This window comes from Triturus cristatus, chromosome 5_1, assembly GCF_964204655.1.
Source record: "Triturus cristatus chromosome 5_1, aTriCri1.1, whole genome shotgun sequence".
NCBI lineage: Eukaryota > Metazoa > Chordata > Amphibia > Caudata > Salamandridae > Triturus > Triturus cristatus.
Window position 1 is genome coordinate 910,091,688 of NC_140587.1, and position 8,523 is coordinate 910,100,210.

The window sequence follows — 8,523 nt, forward strand, 5'->3', positions numbered from 1 at the left end:
GTCTCCCCCCCTCAACACCAGTCCTTCCACTTTTGATGGACATGGGCATGCATACCATTAAACACCAGGCCCTCTATAGGATGGTGGCGTTATGGAGACGCATATGGTCCACCCCGGAGCTGGCCATGTTTGCCCGTGAATTACAGGATGTGAGAATGCAACAAGGGGCAGGTGACATACCGTGGCTAAAGCTAATTAAGAACACTCTTACCGAAATGGGTCTTCCCTTGCTTTGGTCGGAGCCGGGTTCTCAAACCTTCCCTACCAAGAATGAATTTAAACTTCTCTTTTGGTCTATGGTAAAAACGGAACATGTGGCACTTTCTGAGAAAATGAATTTGACAGGCCAGTTTTTGCTCCACAAAACAGTACCTAACAAAGAAGTATACTGGGATGTTATCCTTAAAACATTAGATAGGAAACTATACCATCAGTTCCGTGTAGGTACACTGCCTCTGAGGGCTTTTACTAGTGGCTGGCAGAGGTTGGAGTCAAGTTTCTGTCCCTGTTGTACCGTTTGCAAAGAAACACTAGGTCATTTTTTATTTGTCTGTACTGCTTATTGTGAACCACGTAATAAGTGGCTGAAACCTATATGTACTAGACTAAACACCCGAGTGAGTAGTGAAGCATTGTACATCTTGAGAACCAACACTTCTGAATGGCTAACCATAGGATTGGCCAAATTCCTTGGGTGGGCTTGGCTGATAAGGATTAAGTCAGTCAGCTCATAGTATCATGACCCAAATAATTTGTATACTGTGTTATCCCACTGATTTTTTGGCCTATGATTTTATTAGTATTGACGATCTGCTATTTTTTATATATGCTCAAATGTTTTTACAATTCCCCTTGACGTCTTTACAAGCATGTTTAATTGAGATTTTTAACTAGATTTGCCTTGCCTTAACTTTTCTTGTCTTGTTTCTTTTTGATTTGTTTAGTATGTGTATTTAAATATTTATGATTTTTTGACTTCGGCGCACTAATTGTATTTAATGTAATTTTGTGTATATGTGTGTCTTTTATGATGAAAAATCGAAATAAAGACGTTAAAACTGAAACTGACATTCATTACATATTCCTCTTCACACTCGCCAAGTTCCTTACATTAGAGGTTACTAGTAGTCCTCCTCCCAACCAAGATATATAGGAAAAGAGGCTGGAGCTATCCCTGGACTACATACAGCTAAGCCATGGAACACCTTGCACCATAAATTGTACACAGATGAATGCCCCCTACAATTTTGAGAGAAACTTAGGGACATGGTTGTTTTTTGTAATATGCAGTTTACAGACTTATGATTGAAGTGTTAATCTTGTTTAGTGCCAAACAACTTCAGTGTTGGCTCTTATAAATGTATACTAAAAAGCATAGCCTGCCTCAATACAAGAGTAGATTTGAAGGGATTCAAGAATGTTGTTAACTTTTCACAATACTGATCATCCTTATCACTGACTCCACTTACTTCCCCAGGTGCTCTACAATTTGAATATAGGTCAATCACCTACCCCCCACCACTGGTCGAAATACCATCTTTTTTATTGGACACACCATGTTATGGTTAGTAAGTCTCTGTGACACACCCACCTCGAATTCGAAAGAATAAAATATGCCCCTGGTTGTCTCATGCAGAGGTTGGTTTTGATTTTGGCATAGTGGATTTAAATGCTAATTCAATTAGTGCAAGGCTGTCTTAGAAGCATGTGAAACTGACAGCCTCCATGCTTAATTTGGTGTTGCTGCCCCTTTTTTCTGCTCATTTTTAAGTCTGGGTTTTGCCAAGGTTGTGTATGCTTTGGGTCCACTCCTTTCGACTGTACGCTGTCTTTTGTATGTTCTGTGAACACGACCCAGAAAATCCTTCTTCGTCCTTTGGCAAGTGCAGTTATGGACCAACTTACCAGTTTGAGTAGTAAGAACAAACAAGCAATGCTGCACGCATCACCCTCCACTTACCTGAAGATAAGGTGATTTGTGGACGTAACAATCTGGGAGAAACAGTTTGATTTATTGTTGTGAGTTCTGGCAACCTTTTAATACAAGTGCGCTCATACAATAAATCCACACATTTATTTTTGAAGGCTTTATTTCAAACCAATGTTAGTGCATAAGAAATGAAAGAGTATAATTTCAGAAATCAATTGCATTGTATGTAGCGAGCACAGAATGTAGTTATTATGAAAACAGACAATGTATTATACAGTGAAGTTTAAGATTCCCTTCTTGTCTAATCTTTAAGCGTAACGAGAGTTCAGTATTTAATTGTCGTACCAGAACTTCATCTATTTTTTCTAGATGGTGGGTGGGTCTGTGAAACGAGGCTAGAAGGACTGTCTGTTTCTGTAAACCAGACCTTGTGGCAACTCAGCAAGGAACTTCACTGCTCATTGTCCTGGATTTCATAACCCATTGTCTCCCACGGAGAGGGCTCTGAACATCTCATTTATATCACCCAAAGCATTTATTCTGAGAAAAATTAACCTTGTTGTAGTATCCGGCTGGATACAGTCTAGTGTTTCTGATGCTTGTAAACCCACACTAAACACTCACCCACCACAGGCATCACCAGTCAGGTGACCCTGATATTTAAAGGGGCCGAGCGCACGTGCTCCTGGCCAGTTATCTACCATCAATCTGGTGTCCGTGTGCTCATTACTAAAGTATGTGAGCCTAGCGCCCCCACCACTTTACAATGGCGACGAGTGGGTCTTATCCCACGTGTGAAGAGGCTTCGCTTCCCCGGGTCCTGGTGGGGGAAGTGTGAGCCGATGAAGACGGTGACAGGGAGCCCACCCCGCACTGCCGCGAAGACCTGCGGGTGTGCAACGTACCCCAGGCTGAAGGCGAGGAAGTCAGGTGCCCAACCCGACCCCGTCGAGCCTGCCGCTGTGCCCCCGGTGGGGAAGTGCCCCAGAATGGTGCAAGCCGATCAGAGCCCACCCGCATCGGCTGCGACGCTGTGACCCCGCAAGAGTAAAAACCATGCGGAGCCCACCCGCGTGGATGAGAGGGCCCGCCGGCCGATGGTGAGGAGCCGCGCGAAGGGAAACGAGAGGGACGTGACCCTGCACGATCGGAAGCCAGCGGGAGCCCACCCCGCTCCTTCAGCTCCGCGACGAATTGAGACATGCCCCGAGTGTGCATCGAGGCGAACGGGAGCCCACCCCACCGTTACGACAAAGTATGCAGTGACCTTCCCCCACCCACGCAGCATGTGAAATAGGAGGCTGCGGCGGGCGGGAAAAGTGTGGCGGAATAAGCCTGTGGCCGCCCACAGTGGGAAACCAAAGAAAGCGGCTAAGGACTGCCGGTCCATGCCCCACCACCGCGGGCGAAGCAGAACAGCACCGACACCCCTCCCCCGCCGTGCAGCATATGTAAGGTGAGGACGGCAGGGTGAAGAGCGGAAAAGAAGCATCCGGCCCGTGAAGCAAGGAGGCCTTCTGCGGGGGGCGGGACAGACAGGGAAGAGAGAAGTAGCTCACCGTTGTAGAGCGGAGCCCACCCGCAGCCGCAGCATCGAACAGAGACCTCTGTCTCCTCTGCCCGCCCCTCCGTGCAGCATGTGAGCTGAGTGAGGATGCCGCGGGCGGGGAGAGCGAGGAGGAGAACAGCGCCAGCACCCCCTGCACAGCCCAAGATGGAATAAGGCTGCGGGCGGGGAGAGTAAAGGAAAATCAGCGGGTGGCAGGCAGCGGATCGAACCTGCCTTGAGGCGCGACGTGAGCAAACAAGCGCGAAGAGCGCGAGGTGCCCCCAGGCGGCCTTCACTGTAACCGGGAAAAGGCATGAGGGCTGAATGCTTCACAGTGAAGTGCACGGTTAATTGCAGTTGCACCTATCCGAGGTGCACCAGTGGAAAAAGATACTCACCCCCTAGAGAGGAACTGTCCCGCAGCGTGGAGAGGTCCTGGTGAAGGGTGCGAGCAGCTGCCATCGGGTGAAGGTGCTCCTCCAGGAGAGCAGTGAGCACCAAGCCTGCAGCATAGGAGAAACTGCAGAAGAGTGTGATAGGAGGCCAGCAATGGCAGCACTGCCACCTAGTGGTCTGAAGCAGCAGTGCACCTCAGAAAAAAAAAAATCACTAAAGGAAGAAGTGGAGATAAAAAGCAAGAACAGGGCAAGGAATCTAGTAATGCTGCTCTGAGGCAGTGACTACACTCAGGAAAGTGAAAGTAAAAGGTGTAACGGCAGAAAGTTGCAACCGGAGAAGACTGAGTGACTGAAGAGCACAAGGTCTGCACCACGGCAGCGTAATGCACGCAGATGGTGCCCAGAGCAGCGAGTACACTTTGGAGGGAGATCAAGATATCGGTGCACACAGGTCCGTGGCACCTTACAGCGAACTGGGTCACCAAGCAGAGCGCAGCCACTAGTGCGCAAAAGGGAGTAACCAGGAGCAGGTCGACGGAGCGGTGGCGCAGACCACCAGAAGCACTGAGCTGAGGCCGAGAGAGAGCGCAGCGGTACCTAGTGGCCACAGGCAAGTGCGAAGACGTGCAAGAACAGCAGACACTGCTCCAGGAACAAAGGAGGTAGAGGAACGCGCAGCGAGTGCACCCAGTGAGGTAGCGGAAGAGCGCCATCAGAAGCGCGCTACAGCAACGTGATTGCGGAGGAGAAAATGTGGTTGCGCGAACCACCAGAAGCACGAAGACCCGGGAAAGGGAGAAGAAGTCGACCAGCCAGATGGTCGCCAGAAGGGAGAAGAAGCCGACCAGCCAGATGGTCGCCAGTGAAGAGAAGAAGCTGACCAGCCAGATGGTCGCCAGAGGGGAGAAGAGGCTGACCAGCCAGCCAGATGATCACCAGAGGAGAGAAGAAGCCGACTAGCCAGATGGTCGCCAGTGAAGAGAAGAAGCCGACCAGCCAGATGGTCGCCAGTGAAGAGAAGAAGCCGACCAGCCAGATGATCGCCAGTGAAAAGAAGAAGCCGACCAGCCAGATGGTCGTCAATGAAAAGAAGCGGACCAGCCAGATGGTCGTCAGAGAGGAGGGGCCTGACAAGAGGTCTGATCAGAAGAATGGAGAAGAAGTCCGTGATGTGAATGTCGAAGGGGATGTCCGCAAAGAGGACCCCAGGAAAGGTCAGCGAAAGGGACCAGAAAGAGACGGACGAGAAGTTCAACATCAGTAACTAGAAGTTAGAAGGAATCAAAGGAAGAAGGTCGCGAAGACCGGTCGAGTCACAGATTGAAAAGAAGACAGTGTCCTATTGCTGGGACAAGACCAGAGGGAAACGTGTAGAGTGCACGCTACACGGAGAAGCCTGGTTAGGATAAGAAAGAATGCGAGGACCAGACCGCGTCACAAGGAAGGAAAGAAAAGAAGGACAGTGAGTGGCAAGACGCCATGAAGAAAGAAGAGGATGACAGAATGTCAGCCTACAAAGGAGGAAGGTACAGTGGCACCGCGCCACGGGCAGACAACCAACACATGCGTGCAAGGGACAATGAGGCGAAGTGACCGGGCAGAGTACTCGCATCATCACAGAAGAAACACCCCGAGACATCGGACCGCCGCCTACTGCCCCATCAAAGAATAATGGTGAAGTCATCAACACCACCAAGGAGCAGCACAACACCTAAGGGAATCCACACACTCCAGGCAACCGGAGTCCAAGAAGGCAGGCCGCCTAGGAACCGTCTGTGCACCCCTGTCAGCCTGCAGCATACGGAAGTAGAGCACAACCGGACATTTGAAGATCCACCCCTTGGGATAAAGCAAGACTAGGCCGTGGCCCTGTTGGGAGTTCTGAAGCGATCCCTACGCGCAGCCTACATGAAGGCCCGCACAGCCCACGCGGTCAAGTGGAAATCCAGGGGCAAGGGGCCTCGGCGGAATTCCAGTGAAGTTGGAGTCCGAATGGGAGAGATGTTCGACAGCAGCTCTTTGACATGCACAGGATGCACGGAGGCCACAGCCGGAGACTGAGAGGAAGACACAGAACCGGATTCCTGATGGCGAAGACACCGAGATGGAAACATCACCCTTAGCGGACACATGAGCGACTAAGCTGTGAGTCCCGTTGGCAGTTCGGAAGCGACGCTTAGCTCGGCCCACGCGGAGCCCGTACGGTCCACACGGTCCCATGAACGCCCAGCAGGAAAACCCACACGGAGGCGCCGGTGAGAGAGGTGCCCAAGTGAGAGAGGCAAGTCGGAAGCATCTTGGCCGTCAAGATACTGGAACAGCTAGCACGTCACCTCCAGGCGGAAACCTCATGCCAAGAATCATCACAGAGTGGATCTCATCACAGCTCCCAGTATCCTGATGAAGGACTCTTGTACATAGCCATTGTTACTGATAGACCAGGTCGGTCTCAGGTAGTTTGCCAAGACGAACCCGAACGTCACGAACAGTGGTGGTCCAAGAAATCCAACACTGCCGGACTGCGGCCTGAAGTTAAGACTACTTGTGGTTTGTTTTGGGGTGTCTGTTTTCCTTTACAGGTTGGACTTCATATATTTCCTTTTATCCAAAGTTGGGACGGATGTAGTGTCCGGCTGGATACAGTCTAGTGTTCCTGATGCTTGTAAACCCACACTAAACACCCACCCACCACAGGCGTCAGCAGTCAGGTGACCCTGATAATAAAAGGGGCCGAGCGCATGTGCTCCTGGCCAGTTATCTACCATCAATCTGGTGTCCGTGTTCTCATTACTAAAGTATGAGGGCCTAGCGCCCCCACCACTTTACACTTGTGATCACTGGTCAGGTAGGAGAAATAACGGGGTTCTCTTTCACACTCACATTCAAGCCTAATTATCATTATTATCATCTACAGCTACCTGACAGCTACCTGGCACTTAAGGTTGCTTCGCAGCGCATAGCAGGAAATAACGCGGCAGCGTTTTTAACTATTCCGTTTTTTTAATTTATTTTACTTGTGTTTGTTTTACCTTGTTTTTAGGCAGCAGGCTTCTCCCTCACTCGCACTATAATTGTCATTTCACCGCGCTTGGCGGGTCCCTGGTTTCTCCGGTCTCCTCGAAGTTTGGGCGCCATATTGGGGGTAGTTTCCTGGACGCCTGGTGGCGCCAGTTCTGCTAGCAGACCAGCTGTCGCAAGTCCAGCCCGTCTGTGCCCGTCAGCGTCCCGGAGGCGACTAGGGCGACGGGCTGGACAGGTCACTGGCGGCCTCTTCAACCTCTTTCATCATTATGCTCCAATACTCGGCGGAGGAGCTCCGGTCTCTACAAAAGGTGGGGGGCTCTTGCCGCAAGGTATTTCCGGCCCGCTACAAGGGTAAGAGTCGGTGCCCTGACTGTGGATGGTTGCCACACAAAATTCGGGCTACCGTATTAGACAGGGAGGTAGATAGCGTGAAGCATCTTTGTTTGCTATTAAATACTAGACCACTCAGCCGACATACTTTGGATATCTATGATCTTCTGGTAACAGAAAAGCCTTTGTGCTTGATGTTGACCGAGACGTGGCTAGGGGAGCTTTCTATCCCCGATATTGTTACAGCTATTCCCCCTGATTACAATATCTTTGGGCAAGATAGACTGAAAGGGCGAGGGGGGGGGGTGTGGCACTTGTGGTAAACAAACGAGCCACTTGTACCATTATTCCTATGGATGTTATCATAGGATGTGAATCCCTTGCCTTTTCCATAGTATTATCGCCGCACCAATCTTTTAAAGGACTTCTAGTCTATAGGCCCCCGGGACTGACAGGCACCTTCTTTGAAGAGCTCCAGTCGATAATTTCGACACTGGTGCTGAGATCTGAGCACTGCATATTGGCAGGCGACTTCAATATCCACATGGATGATGGAACGGATGTAGACACGATCAAAATGATGGATGTTATGGCTCCTCTAGGCCTTTCTCCATATCACCTCAGACCGACGCATGAAAAGGGCCATACCCTGGATCTGGTCTTCTCGACTACTTCTATAGAGATGTTGGTGCCTTTGCAGGTGCTATGGTCGGATCACAGGCTGGTCAAATACTATGTGTCGGAGGCAAAAAAAACATCTAGTGCTCCTCCCCGGCAGTCCTGCCAAGGGTCGAGGGCGTACCACCGGGTGACTCCAGAATTGCTGGCACAGGCATGCCTGGCTCACCCATGCCTTATGACAGGGGACCTAGAAAGGGATTTAGAACTGTTACAATCATGGCTCACGGATAGGCTGGACGACCTTGCCCCGGTGAGGCCTCCTAGCAATACAGCTAAACGGGCTTCTGCCCCCTGGTTTACCGAAGCACTGGCGGCTTTACGGCGGCAGTGCAAGGTAGCAGAGAGAGCTTGGCGGTCGCAATATGATCCCGCGGCAAAGCTTGCTTACATAGCCTCTGTCAAAGCCTACCATCGCGACATCCTCTCTGAAAAAAGAGGCTATTTTTCGAGGAGAATTGAGACTGCCTCCAATTCGTGCTAGGAGATATTCGCCATCGTGAGGGAATTTATGGCCCCTCGTGCTCCTTCGACTCAGCTACCCCCTACTGAGGCGTGGGTGAGTGCCCTTGCCAATTTCTTCACCTCCAAGATCAAATCGATTCAGGACTCCT

General features: G+C 50.5%; 1 protein-coding gene across 2 annotated transcripts in view; it reads left to right on the plus strand.

Moving 5' to 3' along the window:
• Positions 1 to 8,523, plus strand: part of ATP9B (ATPase phospholipid transporting 9B) — a 2,296,170-nt gene that overhangs the window by 1,532,597 nt on the left and 755,050 nt on the right. The window lies entirely within an intron of this gene.